A 25,326-nucleotide genomic window follows, 5' to 3' on the forward strand; every position below is an offset into this window, starting at 1 on the left:
CCAGGAAGTGGCATATGCCACATTTGCTTACATTTCTTTGACTAAAGCAAGTTATATTGTTGTTGTGCTAGTTGCTCACTCATGTTCGACTCTATGTGATCCCATGGACTGTAGCCTGCAAGGCTCCTCTGTCCATGGAATTCTCCAGACAAGAATATTAGAGTGCATAGCCATTCCCTTCTCCAGGGGATCTTCCTGACCCAGGGATTGAACCCAGGTCTCCTACACTGCAAGTGGATTCTTTACCATCTGACCACCAGGGTAACCCTCCAAACAAGTCACATGGTCATGCCTAACTCTTGCCATGTGCCTGGAGGTAGATGGAAAGTGTTGGTGAAATGTAATGTCTATCTCTTTTCAATTTATTAATCCCTCCTACATAAGCAAAGCCTACCATGTCTCAAGAAATGGTCTAAGTGTTGAGGACATAGGAGTTTTTATAAACCTTATGCTCTAATGATTATATAGTATGTTATGAATATGCGTGTGACAGATAATATTATAGCAAGAAAATGGATAGAAACAGTCTGAAGTAGAGAGACTGCAACTGTATATAAACTGCTAGGGGAGGTTTAACTGAGAATATGAAATGTTATATAAATGAAATGTTAAGTTTGTGGAATAGTTAAGAGGGTAACCAAGGCCATGGGTAACTATCTATTGAACAATCATGCTAGACAGAGGGAACCGAATGTTCAAAGGCCCTGAGGCAGGAAGATGCTTGGTATTCTTGCAGAGAATTAAGGTTAACATGACTGGAAAAGGGTGGGAAGGGAGGAGAGTAGTAGGGAGTGAGGTTAGAGAGGAATGTAGAGGAAAGAACATATCACACAGGGCCCTGTAGATCATTAGAAAGGCTATGATTGTGAGATAGGAACCTACTTTGTATTTTGAGGAAAGGGTGACCTGATCAAACATATTTTAAAGTCTTGGGAATGAGCAAGGCAAAAACAGATCAGTAAGCATCTCATTATTCAGATCAGATTGGATGGAGGCATTGACCACAGTAGCACTGGAAGCAGTAAGAAGTTGGATTCTGAATATGTTTTGAAGTTATGCCCAATGTATTTGTTAATGGCTTAGCTTTCAAATAAGGATTTTAATTGAGTCTCAGTATTAAAAAGTAATGAGAAATGTCGGGCTGGATAAGTTACAAGCTGGAATCAAGATAGGTGGGAGAAACATCAGCAACTTCATACATAAGGATGATACCCCTTTAATTGTAGAAAGCAAAGAGGAACTAAAAAGCCTCTTGATGAAAGTGAAGGAAGAGAGTGAAAGAGCCAGCTTAAGACTAAATATTTAAAAAACTTAGATCATGGCATCCAGCCCTATTACTTCATGGCAAATAGAAGGAGTAGTGGAAGTAGTGACAGATTTCTTCTTGGGCTCTAAAATCACTGCGGGTGGTGACTGCAGCCATGAAATCAGAAGACAATTGCTTCTTGGAAGGAAAGCTATGATAAACCTAGACAGTGTGTTGAAAAGCAGAGACATTACTCTGCCAACAAAGATACATATAGTCAAGGTACAAAAATGTACATATCATCTTTCCTGTGGTTACATACAGGTGTGAGAGCTGGAACGTAAAGAAGGCAGAGTGCCAAAGAATAGATGCTTTTGAACTGTGGTGCTGGAGAAGACTCCTTAAAGTCCTTTGGACAGCAAGGAAATCAAACTAGTCACTCTTAAAGGAAATGAACACTGAATATTCATTGGAAGGACTGCTGTTGAAGCTGAAGCTCCAGTATTTTGGTCATCTGATGTGAACAACCAACTCATTGGAAAAGTCCCTGATGCTGGGAAAGATTGAGAGCAGAAGGAGAAGAGGGTGTCAGAGGATGAGATGGCTGCATGGAATCACTGATCAATGGACATAAATTTGGGCAAACTTCAGGAGATGGTGAGGGACAGGGAAGTCTGGCGTGCAGCAGTCCATGGGTTCGCAGAGTTGGACATGACTAGATGACTAAACAACAACATTAAAAAGTAGAGACTGAAAAAAGATACTACTGACCTATAAGAAAACTTGCATGATGTGGACAGAATTTTCCCATGGTAATAGGAAAAATCAAGGCAATATCAATGCTTGTTTCCCCCTTCATTTCTCTGCCTCTTATAATCTTATATTACATGTGCTTACTTCAATTTTAATCTTTATATTAATTTCCTCTCTGGCTAAACAGAATAACAGAGAAAGAAGCTATTTCTTTTCCTTCTCTATTTCCTTTGAAGTCTAGAACTTTGTCTAGGACAGAATGTGTACTCCATAGAAGACATTAACTGAAGAGAATACCAAGAGTGGCATTAGAGGGAAAATGAAGTCACAGAGCTGCTCCCTGAATCATAGTAAAATAGGGTAGAAGGCTTTGCTTATCCTGATGTGTACCCTTTCCAGATGGTGATGATGTTAGAACTGTTTTATAAACTACTGGTATCTAGTTGCAGATCCTTTAATTTTCTTAGATTATCAGCTATTACCCACTTCTTCTTCAAAGTTATGGGTTAACCCTCAAAGGAGTGCATCATGTATTATATTGGAATTTATTGAATGAACCTAAGAAAAACATATGGTTCCTGGTGACTCAGATGGTAAAGATTCCATCTGCAATGTGTGAGACTCAGGTTGGATCACTGGGTAAGGAAGATCCCCTGGAGAAGGGAGTGGCAACCCACTCCGGTATTCTTGTCAGGATAATCCCAGTGGACAGAGGAGCCTGGCTGGCTACAGTTCATGGAGCTGCAAAGAGTCAGACATGACTGACTCATTAACATGTTCACTTTTCACTTCCAAGAAAATCATGCAATTCTGTTTATATAAAAAAATTGTTTCTTGATGAGAGTGAGTAAAAAGAGACCCATTAGGTATTCCCAGAATCTTAGGTCATGCTTATATTCTTAAGTGATATACCTCACATTTAGATTACATTCTAGTACCTAAACCAGGTAACTCATTTGTCCACAATTATTTGTGGTATTTTATTATGTGTCTGCCAGAGACTGTGGCAGACACCATGGTTACAGAGGACATGACCAATCCAGACACTAACCAAATAATTCCAAGTGTGATCTGTGCTACCAAAGTGAATGTAAAGAGCCCTCTGGGAGCCTAAAATATAGTTCAGGCAGCAAAGAGCAATATTTGTAAACTGCTTAAACCCACTTATGAATGGAAGATCTACACCATGAGGTTGGCAAACTGTAGCTTGTGGGCCAGCTGCCTGTTTTTGTAAGTACATTTTTGGAATCCAGCTCTATTCATTCTTTTAAGTGTTATCTATGTGTATTTTCTCTCCACAAGGGAGAGTTGAACAGTTGTGATAGAAAACTTGAAGACTTACAAACCTAAAATATTACTATCTAGCCCTCTGAAAAAAAAGTTCCTGACCTCTGGTCTATAAGTGGTTAATAACAACCGCAGAAATACTCATAAATTTAAGTGTGATGAGCACTAAAAGCTATTCTTTCTGGTTCTATCACATAGGGTTGGCACTGACAATATTCTTAGCTGGTTGGCTTATGAAAGCAAATCTGGCAAATAAGAGCATTTCTACATGCTGGACTGAAGGTGAGCATTGGTCTTGATGGATTACTCGTACACAAGGCCAAAAGACCCTTTCTAAACATGTGGCAATTGGTTTACACCCCACTCTTAATACTGAGAAAGATAGCGCAGAAGCTATCTCCAGTTCAAGTGTTGATTTATTGACACTGGCAATTCTTGAGCTCATGTTTGCCTTGTCATAACCATAAAGTTATTGAAATTAAAGTTGAATTGAATTGACAGACAGCAAAAAGTATATCTAAACTGGCCCAAGTACATTTTTTTAGTTATAAGATTAAGCATAGTGTATTATATTGGCATTTAATGAAGGCCAAACACATTCCCAAACTGAGAAACAACCTAGGATAGAACAGAAAATTTCCCAGCAGTTATCCACTTCTCAGGTTATATATATATATATATATATATATATATATATATATATATATATACATACATACATATAAAGTTATGACCAAACTAGACAGCTTATTAAAAAGCAGAGACATTACTTTTCCAACAAAGGTCCATCTAGTCAAGGCTATGGTTTTTCCTGTAGTCATGTATGGACGTGAGAGTTGGACTGTGAAGAAAGCTGAGCGCCGAAGAATTGATGCTTTTGAACTGTGGTGTTGGAGAAGACTCTTGAGAGTCCCTTGGACTGCAAGGAGATCCAACCAGTCCATCCTAAAGGAGACCAGTCCTGAATATTATTGGAAGGACTGATGCTGAAGCTGAAACTCCAATACTTTGGCTACCTGATGCAAAGAGCTGACTCGTTTGAAAAGACCCTGATGCTGGGAAAGATTGATGATGGGAGGAGAAGGGGGCGACATAGAGTGAAATTGTTGGATGGCATCACCAACTCAATGGACATGAGTTTGAGTAAGGTCCAGGAGTTGGTGATGGACAGAGAGGCCTGGTGTGCTGCAGTCCATTGGGTCGCAAAGAGTCAGACACAACTGAGTGAGTGAACAGAACTGAACTGATATATACATGTATATGTATACTCTTTTTCAGATTCTTTTCCCTTATAGGTTATTACAAAATATTGAGGGTAATTTCCTGTGCTATTGTTAGGTTGTACACAGCACGCAGTGTGAATGGTGCACCTTGGAGATGTTGATGCAATGATACAGTGACTATTATTACTGGGAAAAGAACAACGCCTCCAAAAAAAATAATAATAGCACTTATGGAGCTCCTTACCAAAGTAGGAGTTTTAAGCAAATGTCAATGATCACACTTGAGTTTTATTACTTCCATAGTTCTAAAAAGAATTTCTGTTATTCTTCCCACTCAAGTTTTATATTTTCCCTTTTTCAAAATTCACAATAGTTTTGAATTCCTTTATTCCCTTTCAGTATTCAGCTACATTTACTGAACATTCATCAGCACAGTGGACTGATCATTTGAGCAATCTCAGTAGGAATGGTAGGACAGGTCCATTGTCTTTAAAGAAGGTACAACCTAAAAAGGGAAGGAGAATAAATTCTAAATACTTTGTAAAGAAAACAATAAAGCAAACAATACACACATGTGCATACATGCTAAGTTGCTTCAGTCATGTCCAACTTTTTGCAACTCTATGAACTGTAGCCCACAAGACTCCTCTGTCCATAGCATTCTCCAAGAAAGAATACTAGAGTGTGTTGCCATGCCCTCCTCCAGGGGATCTTCCTGACCCAGAGATTGAACCCATGTCTCTTACATCTCCTGCAGTGGCAGGCAGGTTCTTTACCACTAGCGCCACCTAAGAAGTCCAATACACGCATAGTGAAAGTTGCTCAGTCCTGTTGGACTCTTTGCGATCCCATGGACTGTACAGTCCTTGGAATTCTCCAGGCCAGAATACTGGAGTGGGAAGCCTTTCCCTTCTCCAGGGGATGTTCCCAACCCAGGGATCAAACCCAGATCTCCCATGTTGCAGGCAGAATTTTTACCAACTAAGCCATCAGGTAAGCCCAAGAATACTGGAGTGGGCAGCCTATCCCTTCTCCAGTGGATCTTCCTGACCCAACAATTGAACTGGGATCTCCTGCATTGCAGGTGGATTCTTTACCAGCTGAGCTACCATAACTCACAGAAAACATTCATAGAAGATGTGGGGAAATGGGATTTCCTGGAATATTGGATTGATTGTTGGTTACAGCATCTCAGAAGAAATTTGATAGCAGTGAGCTTTATTTTTTTATAAATTTATTTATTTTAATTGGAGGTTAATTACTTTACAATATTGTATTGGTTTTGCCATACATCAACATGAATCCACCACGGGTATACATGTGTTCCCCATCCTGAACCCCCCTCCCACTTCCCTCCCCGTACCATCCTTCTGGTTCATCCTAGTGCACCGGCCCTGAGCATCCTGTATCCTGCCTCAAACCTAGACTGGCAACTCATTTCATATATGATAGTATACATGTTTCAATGCCATTCTCCCAAATCAACCCACCCTCTCCCTCTCCCACAGAGTCCAAAAGACTGTTCTATATAGCTGTGTCTCTTTTGCTGTCTCTCATACAGGGTTATCATTACCATCTTTCTAAATTCCATGTATATGCGTTAGTGTACATGAAAAGATGCTCAACATCACACAGTATCAGAGAAATGCAAATCAAAACCACAATGAAGTACCATTTCATGCCAGTCAGAATGGCTGCGATCCAAAAGTCTACAAGCAATAAATGCTGGAGAGGGTGTGGAGAAAAGGGAACCCTCTTACACTGTTGGTGGGAATGCAAACTAGTACAGCCACTATGGAGAACAGTGTGGAGATTCCATAAAAAACTGGAAATAGAACTGCCTTATGACCCAGCAATCCCACTACTGGGCATACACACTGAGGAAACCAGAATTGAAAGAGACGCATATACGCCAGTGTTCATCGCAGCACTGTTTATAATAGCCAGGACATGGAAGCAACCTAGATGTCCATCAGCAGATGAATGGATAAGAAAGCTGTGGTACATATACACAATGGAGTATTACTCAGGTAGTGAGCTTTAAGTGGAATTTGGAAGGAAAAACTTCAAGACATTTGAAAGATAACTTAGATCACGGTTGATAAACTATAGTCTAGATCTGGCTTGCTGGCTGTTTTGGTAAAGTTTTATTGGAACATAGTCATTGCTATTTGTTTATGTTTATATTTATTTGTTAAAGGCTGCTTTTATGTCACAAGGGCAGAATTGAGTAGTTTCAACAGAGTTGATATAGCCTACAAACCCAAAATGATTTACAATCTGGCCTTTTACAAAATGATTTGCTACTCTGCCTTAGAAGAGTAAGAAACTAGAGGTAGACATACTGACTATCAAAAAGTTCTTATATCTGCAACATAGGACATGGATATTCATGCATTGTCTTCCTTAAGTTATTTCTGGCACAAGGTATATACAAATTAAAATTAATATATGAGATGATGATCACATAATTGCTTGAGCTTTGATTCCTACTTGACAGATAGGAATAATGTCACCTACAAACAGATCTCTGAGAGGATTATACAGAGAAAGTCCCTTTCCTGTGAAATGTGACACTGTTATTACTCTGGGGCTGGCTTCCCAATGGGGTTTCCCAGATGGTGCAGTGGCAAATAATCCACCTGCCTATGCAGGAGACTCGAGAGACTCGGGTTTGATCCCTGAATCAGGAAGATCCCCTGGAGGAGGGCATGGCAACCTACTCCACTATTCTTGCCTGGGGAATTCCATGGACAGAGGAGCCTGGCGGGCTACAGTCCATGCAGTTGCAAAGAATTAGACATGACTGAGCACATGTGTGCACACACACACACACGGCTTCCCACTGTCACTGAGTTGTGAATCTCAAGCCGTCACTTTGCTGAATCAAGGTTTGCTTACAAAAGTATTTCTAGCTTTTACAAATATTTAAGCACCTTCTTCTGATTGGGAAACTAGATCTTTCCTCAAGATTTTACTTCTGGACTCCTCAAGTTATCCCAAGTATAAACTGCATTTTAGTCTGTGCAGGAAATATACATATGAAAGAGAATATAGGACATTTGACATTAGATGAAACATGTCCTAAACCAACTTAGGGTTTGTTGGGAATGGAGATGTCATTCTTTGGTCTTCTTTGTTTTGCAAAATTTAAAGTGAGAAACATTTAAGAGAACTACATTTTCCACAAAAATATTCTAAGTACAGCCATGCTATCCAGTCCAACTGTGAAACTAGTTCTACCTCATGTATAATGCACCAAATACCAAGCTGCAGAATTCAAAGTCATTTTAAGAATTATGGGTGGAGATGAACACATTTCTTTTTAAAAGTACTACTAAATTGAAGGTCATGCAAATATACTACAGACATTTATATTCGTACATTCTAATCCCCCAACTCTTGCCTAGGACTTGAAATGTGCTTCGTGTTTCCAAGTGCTTTCATATTATTGGTTTTATCTCATAATCTGGTTTGGCAGAGAGGGTGAAAGTAGTTTTTACCTTTCTTTTTCTGATAGAAGCACTAAGGTGAAGGGACTTCTAGATACACATCAAAATTGTCATTAATGTGCAGGTCTTTGGCAATTATTCTGAGGTGCTTGGGAAGGCAAGTTTCATATTGCATAAAGACTTTTCTAGATGCTTAACATTTTACACATATTGAAATATATATGGAAAATTATGTGTATATATATATATATATATATGCGCATGCTCAGTTGCTTCAGTTGTGTCCAACTCTTTGTGACCCCATGAACTGTAGCCTGCCAGGTTTCTCTGCCCATGGGATTCTGCAAGCAAGAATACTGGGTTGGGTTGCCCTACCTTTCTCTAGGGTATTTTACAAACCCTGGGAACAAACCCGTGCACCCATACATATATGTGTGCATATATATATGTATGTGTGTGTGTGTTTATGAAGAGAGAGAGAGAAAAAAAAACTATAGAAATCACATCACTCTTTGTTATGCAAGTGGTTATTGCTCAGTCATCTTTAAAAGGAAATTTCCTGGATTATGCTTCTTTTCTTCGGTCACAGCAGATACAGGGCTCAGTGGTTATGTTGAGAAGAATGTTACATGTTCCTCAGTTCATGGAAACTTCAAGTCTAGAAAATGGAGGAGTCAAGTTAATATCTCTAGAGACCCACAGGGAGTGTCACGCTCCATAAAGTTGTTTGTGCATTTATATACAGTGCATAACCAGCACCTCTTGGCAAGGGGACACAGGTTAAGTACCTTCCATATGCAGCAGGGAAAAGGCCTTTGGCAAGGAGGTCTATCCATTGGCATGCACAAACTATGCTAGCTTAAGTTTCACCATGTCAAAAGGAATGTTCACCATGCTTAATAAGAGGTATTGGGTTAATGCCATACTGAGTTTTTTTTAGCAGGGGAGGGAATGTTCAGATGCTTGGGAAAATAAGGCACCTGAAGGGTGGAGTGAAGGTCACTTACTCGTATTGAAAAATCAATTATTTTTATGGCTGCAAATAGAGTCTACAGTATGCCTATGGTGTGTGGGGTGATAAATATACAGGTACATTTTAGGTACTTTTACAGCCACTCATATTTAATTTACAAAACTGGGGGAGCAACACTATTTTGCCAGAGGTGACCAGTAGATCCTTCAAGTAGTCTTTTCCAGTCTTTTTCTCCCTTTCAGGGAGGAAGTCTGAAGAATACACAGTAGTATCTGCATATATCCCCAGAACCTCTGCTTTATGTGCCGATTTGTTCTTTCCATTAATTTTTTGTACAATTACTCTGAATTGGCAACTATAATGGACTAAATGACAAGCCATGGATTTCATGTTCAAGGTATTCTCATTTTAAAGATTCAGAGAGTATAAGAGATCCTTTTGTCTTAATAAGATAACATTTTTGAAATGTTGATGGATTATGGTCAAATTCCAAAACTGACTTAAAGATATGTTTCTGTTCTGAAAAATCCATTTCTTTGACCAATCTTCTATGATGCTTATCATTTCTTTACAAAGAATTATCATTTCTTTAGGCTGTAGTACTTTTTTAAAGAATGCCTAATATTGCACATCTTCTATAAAGTCAAGACATTTAGAGTTGTGCATGTGTGGACACTGTTGAGTACGCTGATATATTTAGTCTGTCCATTAAAGGAAATTGCATATGGCAGGTAAGATTAGATTGATAATAGGGAGGATTCACTTACTCAACCACTCATTTTTTTCAAGCACTCCTTTTTTTCTTTATAAACATGGTTTATTACTTTTCCACTGTGGATTTTAATGCCATAGGAAATGCTGATTGCTCATCTTAAGTCTGATGGACGCAATAGCACCACATGAGACATCCTGGTGCACAAAGCAAAGAGGAGTCTAAGTTAGAGGAAGGAATCCAAGATTCCCAAAGAGAAAAATAATACTAGTCATAAAGTCAAGTCCCATTTCAATTTTGATTCTGACCACTGCCTGCATCACTGGGATAGCCAAAGTAGCAGAAGAGACCTTTGGGTGTCTTGAAATAGTTTTCACCATAAAGGAGCATCCAAGGCAGAACTGTTACCTGCCCAGGAAACACATATCAGGGCTTCTTGTCTGGTGACTGCCTGCAATGGTCTTCTAATACCTTTAGGGTTCTAGGTTATAGACCATGGGTCAGAATCTTAATGTTAAAACCAATATAATGATTATTAAAGAAAAAAGAAAAAGACCATCAAAAATACAGGGGTCCTGCATTCTTCTGAAAGTCAAAGCCATGATCCTTACCATGGCCTACAAGATTCTCATGAGTTGACTGCCATGGCCCAACCTTTCTAGTGCCCCCAATGCCACTCTGAACTCAGCTTTCTCTCCACTCACACTACAGGTTAAGCTCTATGAAGACAGGAAATAGGGGTTTCCACAGTACCTAAAACAGTGCCTGGCAAAGAGTAGTAGTATATGTTTCTTTAAAGCAATGCCTGAACAGTTGATGGGTATAACAGCTCTGTTTCAAAAACCTCTCAGAGCCTCAGATCTCTCATTTACACAGATAACAATCACACTGCCCATCTTTCAGAGAAGCTGAGAGAATAAAAAAGAATAATACACATAAAGGATCTGGCAGAGTGACCTATATAGTCAGTACTCAATATATTTTTGTATTGCTTCCTGTTTACTTTTATTCTCTAGATGTAATAATAGTAGTTAATATTTGTTGTATTATTACTATATGCCAGGCTCAAGGCTGAGCATGCTACAAGCATTGTCTCATTGAATTTTCTCAACCCTGTGAGCTAGGAACTGTTATTAGTCTTATTTTATAGGTGAAGATTAGAAAAGTTAAATTGTTTTTCTAAGATTACACAGTTAGTAAGCAGTCAAGCCAGGATGCAAATTAGATTTATCTGATACCATAATTCCACACTTTTCCATGATGCTTCAAAAGGGATAAGGAATACTTAATTGCACTCTTAGGCTTCAATCACACTGTAGATAGATGACAAATATATTGTCCAGGCTCCACTAGCTGGGGTATTAAGGTGTTTCTTACCAGTGGACACTGTTTCTTTGTTTAATCTCAGCAAAGTTTAAATAGCTCAACCAACTTGGCAAGTGTGCCTGGATCATCCTTGTAAAACTCTATTCCTGACTCTAAAGCTTTAATTTGAAGGTCTTCATATATATAAAATAGATTTGTTATTTTCCGCTGATCAATTACTTGTAAGGAGCTATAATATAAAATTATATTTACACCTATTATATTGTGGATAGCATGTTTTCAAATCCTCAAACTAACCCTATTATTTAGGCATTATTATTGCAGTTTCACCAACAAGGTCATTGAAGAGATGAGAATATTTGCCTGAGGCCACACAAGTAGTAAGTGGCAAAGCCCTTAAAAATTATGGAATCTGACTTTAGCGATTGATTTTCATAGGAGTTAACATAACTCAAGAATCTATATCAGTCTAAATCTAACACCTGTGCTCTTAACCATTATATTAAACTATAAAGTGCTATATAAATGTAAGGATTTATTATGCCTTTTCTTATACCATTATTACACAAGGAAATTTCTTCTCTGGAATGCTTCATAAGAACTTTGAGTTCCCATCTAGAGAAGCCCTCTTTGCAATCAATTATTCAGTGAGTTGACAATTGCTCTTACCAGTGTCCAAAAGCAAAGGCCAAAAATGACTTTGGCATGACAACTTAAATACTCATCAGGTGTCTATCTGACCACTTTGCTGAATGGTGAAGCCCTTAGCCATGAACTAATAGGCATTTCAGATCAATCATTTAAATGGGCTGTCTGAAACCCAAAGTTGGCAATCTTCCTGAAGTGAGATGTCAAGGTTCTGACCTCTTCCTGGGCGAAGGGGAAGGTTCCAGGCTTTTTCCTCATTGTTGATGTTCCCAGTTGCCAAGGGTGCCTGCCTGCCAAATCAACTTCTGGTTGAGATTCGAGGTGGAGACCACTTCTGTGGAGTAAATTGGGCAACTGGAGAAACAGCATTGATTTTGTTAAGCTGCTCAAAAATAAGTTAGGAGCACTTCAGCATCCCATATGCTGCTTATGTGATCAGGCAGCTGCATCTTACAGCCAATGTTATTGTTCTCTTAAAAGAATTTCCCCTGACATAGTTGGAAGACTTCTTGCTTCTCCTCTGTGATAATTTGTTATCTTACAATCTCCAGTCTCCACGTGAATTACTCAATGCCACATTCTCTGAGTTTAGAACAACTTCAATTCCTTGTTGAGCTTAGTATGACTCCTAAACATATTCATTAATAGCTATTTTAGTCTTCCAATGCATTCTTTACAATATAACACATCCTGTATGTGATGTGTCCACTCACATAGACACTAGCTCATCTCCCACAAACACACACACACACACACACACAGAGCAAGAGAGAGGGTTCTACATTGTGTCTCACAGCCCCACCACAGGACAGTACTACTTCTTCAGGGGTCACCAACAGCAAGATCAAAGACACGATGAAGTAACCTAAAACTGTAGGCTACCAGACTCATGATAGCATCCAAAAGTTTGGCAGGAGGGCATCATTTATATTTGAGAAGATTCCCTGCTTTTTGGCAAGAATTCTGCCCACAGCTTTCCAATTAGCATGCTTTATGTCTGGGGAGAAGTTGGTTTCGCAATTGTAAGTACCATGCCTGACTGAAATCTTATTCTCCCAGACAAATTACAAAGGGATTTGTACAACTTTACCCAGACTCCAACTTAGCCACAAGATTAATATGAAAAAAGGGTCTTCCCTTAAGTAATCTTTAAGTTCTTCTGAGAATTTTCTTCGTTATGTCTTCCAAATGTTCTGTTTTGCTAATGGAACAGTAAATGGTATTCTTACCGGGAGGTGTGGGATGGAAGCTTCAACTAAATCTTCTCGGACGAAAGATCTAGATTGTGACATAGCATTAGGGAATATAAGGCAATTATTTACCGTGATGCATCCTTCTTAATCTCTGCTTGCTATGTGTTGAAACACAGTTAGTGTAACTTGAGAAGGACTATGACTTAATTTAATAAACAAAGGCTTGACAGCATCTCTTCAGTTTTATACTTTGTGCCCTCTGGGCAAAAAGCCTCAAACATCAATAGGAAAATTTTCTAAGGATACTATATTGTTTGGAAATATTTTAAATCTTTGTCTGAGTCTCTGTGTATGCATGCTAAGTCACTATAGTCGTGTCCAACTCTTTGTGACCCCATGGACTGCAGCCCACGAGGCTCTTCTGTCCATGGGATTCTCCAAGCAAGAATACTGGAGTGGGTTGCCATGCACTCCTCCAGGGCATCTTCCCAACCCGGGGATCAAACCCACATCTCTTAGGTCTCCTGCACTATCAGCATTATTCTAAATTTGTAACATGTTGGTAGAAAATATTTTTCCCTTGTGATATTTATGGTTTAATTTGAAAATCAGACACAAAAGTATCTTCTGCATTAACACTATATAGACACAAAAAATCTCTTGAGACGTCCATCATAACAAGTGTCCCTCATTCTATGATTAAAAGCTCTAATGGATATGCATCATTTTAAAATTATGATGTTCTATCCAATAGCCCATCTAATTTTCCAGTGAATTTTGAGTAGAGGTAAAACATTTATTTTTCAATTAAAACATGTACAAAGCCTGAAGATCATATTATGTTTCTACCAACATCTTATCATCAAAAAGATTGTTATGAAACCATAACATTTTTAATATGAGAAAGCAAGATGCATCCTGGTAACAGTGAACAAGTCAAAATGTCTTTGACAGTCATTACGCTGATCTAGGATTTTTTTCTAGACTGTTGCCATCCATTCAACTATAAATACCTCAGGACTAGGACTAGTTAGACTCTCTTTCCAGGCATAAAATTTAAAGTAGCTCCAAATTGCAGTAATCAAGATGAATAATATTAAAATTTTTATTCTATTGAAGTATACTGCTAAGTCACTTCAGTCGTGTCCGACTCTGTGCGACCCCATAGACGGCAGCCCACCAGCCTCCCCTGTCCCTGGGATTCTCCAGGCAAGAATAGTGGAGTGGGTTGCCATTTCCTTCTCCAGTGCATGAAAGTGAAAAGTGAAAGTGAAGTCGCTCAGTCGTGTCCGACCCTCAGCGACCCCATAGACTGCAGCCTACCAGGCTCCTCTGTCCACGGGATTTTCCAGGCAAGAGTACTGGAGTGGGGTGCCATTGCCTTCTCCACTATTGAAGTATAGTTGTCTCATAATGCTGTGTTAGTTTCTGCTATACAGCAAAATGATTCAGTGGCACGTATGTATAACAGTTTGCATCTGCTAATCCCTATCTCCCAATTCATTCCTCTCCTGGCCCCCCATAGATAAATAACATTTTAAGATGATATTTTAAAAATCAAAATTATAGTGCAGCCATTATGGAAACAGTATAGAGGCTCTTCAAAAAATTTAAAATAGAACTACTACTTCCAGTATATACCCAAGGAAATGATAAAGAGATGTCTGCGTTTCCATGCACATCACAGCATATATACAATAGCAAACCTATGGAAACAATCTATATGTCTGTTAATAGATGAATGGATAAAAAGATGTACACACACACACACACTGGCATGCACAATGGAATATTACTCAGCCATGGGACACAAAAAATCCTGACATTTGCAACAACATGGATGGATCTTAAGGGCATTATATTAGGTCAAATAATTCAGATAAAGAAAAATATTGTATGATATCATTTATATGTAGAATCAAAACAATTTTAAATATCAAAATTTTAAATCAACTCAGGATTAGTATTCAGATTTTCCCTAAACTCATGCAATTTTTAATTAATGGCAATTATTGACCTATATTATTTGCATAATATTTTTGGCCTTGATATTGCACTAATTTTCAAGTGTTGACTCACTTTAATACTTGGTTGTCTCTTTCTACCTGGATGATAAGCTACTAGAATTCAGGAATTCTGAGTGCATTTATCCACTGCAATAGATTATTGATTGTTGAGGACTATCTAGCTCTATTAAAGCCACTTTTGGACAAAGAAAAGAACATTCTTCTTCAGAGGCTGTTTATTGTAATGAAAAAGTCATAGGGTAGCAAGGAACAGGGGAAAGAGAGCGGTGGTTTGATTATTAGTTCTACCTGTGCAAATTACTTCTCTGGACCTCCATTTCCTCACCTTCATAATATAAGCATTTGAATATTTAACTTGTTGGTGACTCTAAGGATTAAATGAGATAACCAATGTGAAATACTTAACCCAATTGCGGACACTGAGGAATTTTTTTTCTATACTATTAAGCATCCTCTCGATCCCATCACTGGAAGATTTACACTTTCATCTCCAAGATGCTAACCAATAGGTGATCATTCTTGTCTACATAGCATCTTGGCAGTGTGTGAACTCAAATGCTAGCTCTGCCTACCCACCTTTCTGGCCCATATCCTCCCTGGTTGTCTAACCTGGGGCATACACCAGATGGCAGTGTCCCATTGAGGACAGGATCCTTCTGGCTTTTCAGCTCACTGACCAAGTGACCAGTTGCTTTGCCATGTTTCTATGCATGTTACAGGTCAATAGCATTAGCCTTGGGGTCTGGTTGATGTTCAATGTAAAAATAAACACTGGAAAGTCTCGGCACACATTCTCTTCCCTTTCAAAGACAAAGTGTTTTCTTTCCAAGGTCAATTGGAAAAGGTACATATGTGATGTTGGAGTAAACATAACACTTCAAATAGATTTTTGTCAATATTTACATTTCCTTGCACTTTAATCAGTATATAACAACCCCTTACAGTATATCTGGTCCACAGTTCCAGGTATCAGGGATACAGACGTAGCAATGCAAGACTGCTACCTTCAAGTAACTCACTGTTTAGTAAAAGAGACAGAGTTTTATGCAAATAATGATAGTACAGTGTGACCATTGTTTTACTATTTAACTCATATGGCTTTGCAATTTTTTTATCTTGACCTATATCTATCTTGGGATTAATTGTTTCATGGGTTTTACTAAGTTTAAGTTCACTTGCTTTCAGTTAAGAGCTCTCAAATCTCATGGATGCCTGGTGTTCTCCATTTAAAGATACAATGAACATTTCTATCTTGCTACAGTTCATCCTGTAAATGACTTTGGAGGCTTTTTATCATACCCATCTTTCAACACTAAGAGAGAATGTACCCAAGTAGTTTCTGGTACCTCTATTAATTTATCCTAAAAACCCTTGCTGCAGAATTCCAGGTACTGTGGTGCCTAAGGAAATATAAATGTGAATGAATTATAGTTCTTGGATCTGAAGGCCGTGTGTCTAATAAAGGGTTAAACATTGGTTTGAATTTGAGGTTCTGCCAAAGGTGGAGTGAAGTATGCTCTGAATATATGAGTGTGTGTTGGGGGACGGGTGGTGTGGGCAGCGGTGTTTATACACACATTCAATTTTCAGTTGTGTTCCTACTTTGAGTGAGACTCATGAACTCATAGCTGAGTCATTTATGAGGGGTGTGTGTGTTTGTGTGTGTTGTCCCTTGATATGTGATTATGGCTGCTGAGATTAAAGACCACCTTCTGGGTAGTACTTGAGACACACGTACCTTCTAGAGAAACTGGAAAAAGGATAACGAGTCAGTTTCTTCTGGTCATATTTCATTCCCTTTTCCCCCTAATCCTTTCTGTCCTGAGCCACTCTGCCTCTGACCAGGAGCAATCATACACCCTCCTGTGACCTCTAAGGACTCACAGGAATCTGATTTTCCTACAGACCCGCCAGCTGGGGCCTTGGGAATCTGATCTACTCTTGGATCCTTCACAGGATCAGCAGTGGCATTTCAGAGTAGGCGCCACACAGATCCCTGCCGCACCGTGTCCCAGCGTGCACAAGGACACCACTTACTTAAGGGGGTTTTAAAGACCAGCTCTGCCCTTGAGAAGGCTTGCTGTCCCCAGGAATTTTGCTGCCAACAACAGTGGAAGCTAAGCAAGGAGGCAGCTCATTGAGTTGCTTGGCCAAGTGGAGCCCAAAAGTGCCTGTAAGAGCTACGCATGGCCAACAGACCAAAGTTCAAGTTCAGCTGGATCATTATCTAAGATTTAGATGAAAAGGGTTAGTGTTGATATCATGCTATTCCCTGAGTTCCTGACTTATCTATGGCTTATTGGAACTGCCATCTACTTTTTGGCTGTTGGTGATGCTTTGGGCAACATCATCGTGACTATCTGTCTCTTCCTATGATTCACAAGATCTGAGACTGAGCCTGAAAATTTGCTTTAAAAAAAAAAAGTCATTTGCTGTATGGCTCAGGAAACTCAAACAGGTGCTCTATATCAACCTAGAGGGGTGGGGTGGAGAGGGAGATGGGAGGGAGTTTCAAAAGGGAGGGGATATATGTATACCTATGGCTGATTCATGTTGAGGTTTGACAGAAAACAGCAAAATTCTGTAAATCAATTATCCTTCAATAAAAAATAAATTATTTTTTTAAAAAAGGTCTATCATTATTTTCTTATGCAACCCAACCACATGGAAGTCATTGCTTAAAGTTTCCACCTAACATATTGCACTGTGAATCCATTATTTCCAGAATACAAAAATGTAAGACTATGATGCAAGGTCAGATATGAAGAAGGGAGCAAGGTTAAGATTAGAACTTGAGTCTCCTGACACCTAGGCAACTGCCTGCTCTGCCTACTCTGCACAGCCCGTGAGCCCAGCACGTGGTTCAGATGAGTGATGACGACTGGACTTGGCATGAAAAAGGCAGATGGGTGCTTACAAAGCTTCCATGGGGTTCCAAAAACAACAACAAAAATCATTGTTTAAAGCTGCAAAAAGAGAACCAAAGGGAAAGGGAAAGTCATGACCTCTGAAAATGAGATGACACAATACAACTTTCCAAGGAAGGGAGATAGGAAAGAATGAAGAAGGGGTAGGCTCTTAGCTGAATCAGATTATGTGTGTTATGAGGAGCAGCTATGTTCAGTCTGTAAAGCATGGCATGGGACCTGAACCAGCGGCCAAACAGAGCAGGCTCTGGGGAAGAATAATCTCCCCAAGGAAGAAATGGAAGTGCTGGGGATGAATAGGTTGGGTGCAGGTGTTTTAAAGGCAGCAGTAAACTTCAGCATGACTCATCCAGGTCTCCCACTGCTCCCATCTTGAGTAGTATACCTCTGGGTCACTTTAGAGATGACATAAGCCAAACAGAGTAATCATAATTATGATAATGAGTTACCACTCAAGTGCATGTTGCCAGGCAAAAGTCTCTTGCTAGCATGTTCCTTTGCAGAAGCCATTTACTGTGAAGATAGTGAAGGTCACACTCCAGGACCATAGCTTGCCCAGACTCCATCCATAGTCCTAGGAAGGACCCTAGAAATGTGTTCACATAGTCATGTTTTCTAAAATTTACAAAACAGGATGTTTTTCTATTGTGATGTTTTTCTATTGTTATTTATATTAAATTCAGCTCCAAATGCCCATAGAATCTGTGACCACCTTGGTGAAATACATCTTGATGGTTATTCTGATATTGATGTTGCTCCTAACCAGCTGCACCATCTTAGACAAATGGCATCCTCACTGAGCCTCACTCTTCTCATCTGTAGAATGGACTTATCTGTCTCATCCAACTTTATAGAGGAAACTCAGAGGGTTGAATTATATCACAATGATGGGGAATTCTGATACATAAGCATAAATCACTCTTTTATTTAAGAATTCTGGAATTTGTCTCAAAAATGGGAAGGAATATTTAGACTCAAATGTAAAATTATATTCCCCACTGTAATTATTGATATACATGTAAAGACCCACTCAGCTGTGCACTTGAATGGGCCTGGGTCCTGGGATTTCTTTGGAGGGAATGATGCTGAAGCTGAAACTCCAGTACTTTGGCCACCTTATGTGAAGAGCTGATTCACTGGAAAAGACTCTGATGCTGGGAGGGACTGGGAGCAGGAGGAGAAGGGGACACCAGAGGATGAGATGGCTGGATGGCATCACTGACTCGATGGACTTGAGTCTGAGTGAACTCTGGGAGTTTGTGATGGACAGGGAGGCCTGGCGTGCCGTGATTCATGGGGTTGCAAAGAGTTGGACACGACTGAGCGACTGAACTGAACTGAAATGATTGACAAAATGATCTTTAATACTCATTTACACCAAAACAACAAGATCCCCAGCATCACCCCACAAATAATAATCTTCCCCACTTCAAAGACCATTTTAGCAACATCCCTGTGGACCAGAGGCAGTCCACACAGAGAAAACTTAGAAATGGAATAGTCTGTTCTATTTGCATTGCACAAATTGCTTATGGTCCAGGACCAAGAAGGAAGTCACTGCCCATAAAGCCACTCTCAGTTCATCAAAGCCCTTTTTCCACATGTAGTGAGGTTAAAGCAGCTGTCCCAGCTTTATTCAGCAGAGGGAACATCATTTGGCCTTTTTCAATGTTGTGCTTTGAAGATGCAGAAACACTTTAAAGGAAATGTCTTCTCCCAGCATGAACCTCCTCAGTGTACAGCTGTTTCAATCTGCCCAGGTCCCCATGGATTCTTTTCTCCTGCCTGTAGAATGTTCATCCTTGGAGGAAAGGATTCTTTGCATAACTAATAAATTCTTGTTTTCCCTTGTCTTCTACCTTCTCTTCCAGAAAGGCCTGCAGGTCACCCTCAATAGAATACAATGTACTTCTGTGCTGAGATAAAGGAGCAAGAAGGACACAGATAAATCAGTGGTAAATAAGAAAAAATTAAACGAGCAGGTACAATAGAGCCGATACTTCATGTACATCATCTCATTTAATCCTTATGGGCAGAGTGAGAGGAAGATATTATGATACTTATTTTGCTGAAGAGAAATTGGAGTCTAAGGGATGGGAAGGAACTTTCTGAAGGTCAACAATGAATGAGAGAGGAAGCCAATATTAGACCCTGGTCTTTGGAATTCAAAACCTATGCACTACTTCCTCTCCTCTGCCACCTCTTTTAAAAGAAAGGAATGGGGAGAGAGAGTATTTTCTCTCCCTCAGAATTACAAATTGGATTCTCCAAGTGGAATGCAATGCAAGCAGATTGTATGGTCACTTCTTTATTTGTTTTTAGTTTTGTGTAATCATGATGGCTGTAGCATTTAATTCCATAAATGTTCATTACATACATTGCTGGTTCCACATCAACCTCTAGAGCTCAGACACCATCTAATGCAAGCAAATGACTCCCAAGCTTTGAAAAGTGGCTTGACTTCCCTTGATAGGGACTGGCAGTTAAGGTTCATTATCCAGAAGTCCTTCCCCAGATGAGGACACCTTCAGCTGCAATGGAGCAGCAATACTGCCACTTCAGCCTCACACAGAGCGTTCTTTAGGTGGTTCCAAGGCCCCTTGTCAGTAATGAAATGGCAGTGGGTGCTATTATGAAGGGATCTAGATAGTAGCCAGGCAAGCCAGCTGCACTGGAATGTTGGAGTAGTTGGGGTTTATTTGTAATGAACTAGAAGAGTGTAGTTATTTTCTCTGAAGTGAACCATAGTGAGTCGATCCCAGTAGAAGGGATAGTTCCAGAGCTCTCTTTTCCCTTTGACTTGTGTGTTTCGGGGGAATGCTAAGTGAACATGTCATAATTATCTATACAGTATTGGATTTTCCCCTCTGCTTTTATTCACCCATCCATTCTTGTGATAAATATTTATTAAGCAAATACTGTAATCCATGCACTGTACTAGGAACATGGGAAACAAGTAAAGCATAATCTGTGTTCTCAGTAATCTATACTTCAGATAGAGAGGTATGGAATGTGAGTGGCAAAGTATTCTATGTTCTACAACAGAAGTATGTTGAGGACTTAAAGGAGAATGTGATCAGTAAAATCTGGGAAGGAGAAAGTGGAGTATACAGAAAGACTGTAGAGAGGAGGCCTTCCTTGCAAGACAGCATTTCATCAGGAAGAATAAAGGCTGTTGAATTGGGTCAACAGGAAATTAAATCCTAATTCTGCTAACATTAAGGTATGTAACCATGACATTGATTTTTACCTTTCAGAGCCTCATCTGTAAAGTAAGAATGACACCCTCTGCATCCACCTCAGAGATTTTGTGAACATTAAATGAGATTCACATTGTTAGACAATTCAAAGTGAGGTTTTTATAGTTGGATATAATTTAGTAATTTTCCAAGAAGAGAGTCTCTCTGGGTCAGATGGGTGATTTTCCCAGTCATGATGCCTGAACTTTTGTATGTGAATGCTTCCTTTTACCCATCCAAGATGTGCCTGGAGCAGAAAAACTTGACCTTAAAGATTGGAAATGTGAGCTGACAAAGGAAAGACCTTAGCAACACCCAGACACAGGTGGTAGAGGGCAACACCCATTGTCCCCTTGAGCAATGATGATGTAGTTTACAACACAAAAGAATGTGTTAGTCTTTACTCCATGCTGTCCCTCTGGAGCAATAGAGTGTCAAATATTCATATTTGTGTATGGAGGCCTGACAGAAGGCAAACAAATATGACTTATTCTGCAATCTTTGTCTTTTCAGATAAATTAATTTTCTGTTATATTTGGGATGCATAGGCAGCCTAATAGACATATCAACTAGTCAATCAAATAGAACAGTCATTATTATTACTGCATCAGTCAGGGTGCTATAGTGCAAGCAACAAATACTGACTCAGTTATTAAGAAAAGCATGGAAAGATATTGGGTTGCCCAGAGAATCAGTGAGTAGGCTGGGGAGTCAGACTAAATGCTAATCTTTCAGGAACTTGTCTGATAAGAAATGCAAGAATGTGCTGGTGCCACCATGGACATTAGAGTACCACTGCCCTCTTGGAACTTGCCATTGCTAAGGAACTTGAATTTACCTAAAGCACCCCCAAGACCACTTCTTTGCCAGAATTTAACAAATAGCCATTGCTACTGTGACCACTACAGGAGATAAAAGGAATTCTCCATCTGTTCTTTTCTGTATCACTGGGTTTTTAAATCTTTCCATTGATTGAGCCATGCACTAGTTATAAGAGAAATTGGGGGAGTTTGGCCTTTTATTTTGGGAAAATAGAATTTTTTCTATTCTAATTTCCAATGCCATGGAAAAAAGGAATTTCCAACCTTAGAAAGAATATGAAAACATGTCACTGGACCGCAAACAGGACAAATATTCACTCTAAAAATTATCATGATCATCATCATTATTCCTGCCTCTAGTGATACAATAGCACTTCCCAGGTGGTGCTAGTGGTAAAGAATCTGCCTGCTAATGCAGGAGATGCAAGAGATGTGGGTTCAATCCCTGGGTTGGGAAGATGCCCTGGAGAAGGAAATGGCACTCTTCTCCAGTATTCTTGCCAGGAAAATTCCACAGGCAGAAGAGCCTGATGGGTTACAGTCCATGGGGTCACAAAGAGTCAGATGTGAATGAGCACATGTACATACAGTGATTCGATAAGTATATATTGATGCATTAACAAGTGTGAGGCATTATGTGGAAGAATAATTAGAAATAAAGCCTGGAATACTTACCCTCAGTTTTCACTTGGGAATAATAAGGCATATACCCCCAAATACAGAAAATTTGATTCTGTTAAAGGAGGAGTTTGAGGTATTAGAGTGCATGAGTATTAGAAAGGGTTTCATTTATCCACTTAGGAAAAATTGAAGTCTTGAAAGACTTGTAAGACCTAAGAATCCCTTTCTTCATCCATTAAGTAGAATAACTGTTCTCAAACTTTCTCATGCATCCCAATCACCTGGAGAACTTGTTAAAACAGAGTGTAGAACTCACTCCCAGAATTAGTGAGGAGAAGGGCCAAGAATCAGCTTTTTTACCAATTTCTCAGATCATAGTCTGAGGACTACATTTTGCAAATCACTGAGTTAGAGGAGTCTTCAGAACTGGAGGCAGGGAAGAAAGAATGTCAGTGGGATCCGATGGGAAACATGGTAGCTATGCAGGGAAGATAAATTGTGTAAGAGAAATATCAGGAACAATGTTGCAAAAATAAATTAGCCCAACCATTCAAGGGTGGATTGTACTGAAATGTCCTTCTGAGGGTGCATTCATTTAACACTTCAGGCAGGAGAAAATGCTAGAAGCCTTTGGGCAGTTTACCCTGAATAACTTGTAATAAGACACTATTGTCCTAGATATTTTGCTAAGTGCTGGGAATAACAGAAAGAAATTTGATTATTTTTTCCAATAAGATAAGTCATTCAGTTATTCTCAACAGAAGGGAAGATTCATCCCAATGTAATCTTGTGTCATAACATCCCAAAGGGGAATGGAGGGCCAAAGTAAATGACATTTGAGGGAAAAATCCACAAGATGTCTAAATACAGACCACTATCCTTATTACTAACTTGCTGTGTGAGCTCAGGCATGCTGTGTGACCTCTCTGATTTTCAATTTCATTACCTAAAAACAAATGATCTGCCTCTCTGAGGTGGTACCTAAGGCTATGATCAGATAGACTGTTGAAGAAGAGAGACTACTCAAAAGTGATTTCTACATGAAAGGACTGGAGAACTGAGGAAATTATGAATCTAGTGACAAAAGTAAAAATAACATCAATATTTTTCATTTCAAACTAGAACACACTATGACCTTGCCTTAAAGTGGAATAACAATAACAAAAAACGAGCACATTAGGATATCTTCATTTAAAAAGTTATATTCGGTTTTGGAGGTTAAGAATAGATAATGTATTGGGAGGCAACAAATATCCATATAGATGAATTCTAATTTAATGCAAACCTGTTAGTTTATTTATGTTATTAATATGATACCCTAGAGGATATAAACCAATTAAAATCCATTTCAATTATTAATTGGGTCCCTTAATTGAAGGGACATAATAAATTAATTAAAATGTCCTCAGCTCTATTCACTAAGGAAAACACCTAAGTTAGGGAATAGATTGGACAAACAGATAGGTGTTAAACTCTTCAAGTGGACCCTATCCAACTCCACATGGAAAAAATAGCCAAATCCACAGTGGGAGGTGTTGGAAAGAGAAGACCAAGGAGAAAAGAGATACAAAGATGGATATATCTCTTAGTTCTGTGGATGTGGTGTCAGAGACTGGCCAATTAAACATTTCAGGCCTCAGTTTACTTAAATATAATGTAAGATCATTGAATTAAATAATTTAAAATGTTCCTCTCTCATTCTGGCTATTATAACTCATGATAAATACATGGGCCAAAATGTCCTAAAACTCACTGATTGCTCTAACCCTAATCTGGGTCAGAGTTAAGGGCTCTGAGGATGAAGTACCATAGCTATTTTTTGTTTTTGTTTTTTCAGCTTTTTATTTTGTATTGGGGTATAGCCAATTAACAGGCTTTCCTGGTGGCTCAGACAGTAAAGAATCCAACTACAATGCAGGAGATCCAGGTTTGAACCCTGGGTCGGGAAAATCCCCCAGAGAAGTAAATGGGATCCCACTCTAGTATTCTTGACTGGAAAATTCCATGGACAGAGGAATCTGGTGGGTGATGGTCCCACTGAACCACCACAGAAGTTCCATGCCTTAGCATCTTTAGAGTGAGACACCACTGAGCGACTAACACTTTCACAGCCAATAAACAATGCTGTGACAGTTTCAGGTAAATGGCAAAGGGATCCAACTATACATACACAGGTAACCATTCTCCCCCAAACCACACTCCCACAGTTCTTGCTCACAAGTAGCTCAGGATCTCAAGGTGTCAGAAATAAATGCTAAATCTGTGAAAACAGGGAGTGAATGAAAATACACAGTTGATATCCAACTAGCCTGGCCTCAAATCACAACTCTGCATGTGGATGACCCTCTGATTCTTCAAGTAAAAACGGAAATAATAATACCTCAGGATATTAATATGTTAATTAAATAAGACAGATATTGAAATTATATAGCGTACCTGGTAGATGGTAAATTCTCAGTACAGGGGTTGGTGTATTTTCCCATATCCTTTCTAAGCAAATAAAGATGTCTTGACTCTCCAAGGTGTTTGGAGGGTATCAAATGGCTGAAAGAAAGTATTTTGTACAGAAGTGTGAACAAGTGTTTAGGAGTGTACAAAACAACAAAATAGTTTTAGCTCAGTGTTCAAGAGATTAAAATGAGCTCTGGTAGAAGAGAAAAATATTTTTTTCACTGTGTAAATTGAGAAATACATCATATCAAAGAAAATGTATAAATATGTATATAGTACATTTTAAAGCACATTAATAAAAATAAATAAAATAAACAGCCCTGTACCTAACACCTGGAGAAGGAAATGGCAAACCGCTCCAGTGTTCTTGCCTGGAGAATCCCATGGACGGAGAAGCCTGATAGGCTGCTGTCCATGGGGTCGCACA

The 25,326-nt window shown here is 39.2% G+C and overlaps 1 long non-coding RNA gene across 1 annotated transcript; it reads right to left on the minus strand.

Moving 5' to 3' along the window:
• Positions 1-19,110: 19,110 nt before the first annotated feature.
• LOC112447151 (uncharacterized) lies at positions 19,111-24,989 on the minus strand. The gene is made up of 2 exons (XR_003035261.1): positions 24,885-24,989; positions 19,111-19,678 (listed from the first exon to the last, which is right to left on the minus strand). It is a non-coding gene; the product is annotated as an uncharacterized lncRNA (long non-coding RNA).
• Positions 24,990-25,326: the final 337 nt, after the last annotated feature.

The sequence above is a fragment of the Bos taurus genome, chromosome 6 (assembly GCF_002263795.3).
Source record: "Bos taurus isolate L1 Dominette 01449 registration number 42190680 breed Hereford chromosome 6, ARS-UCD2.0, whole genome shotgun sequence".
Lineage (NCBI taxonomy): Eukaryota > Metazoa > Chordata > Mammalia > Artiodactyla > Bovidae > Bos > Bos taurus.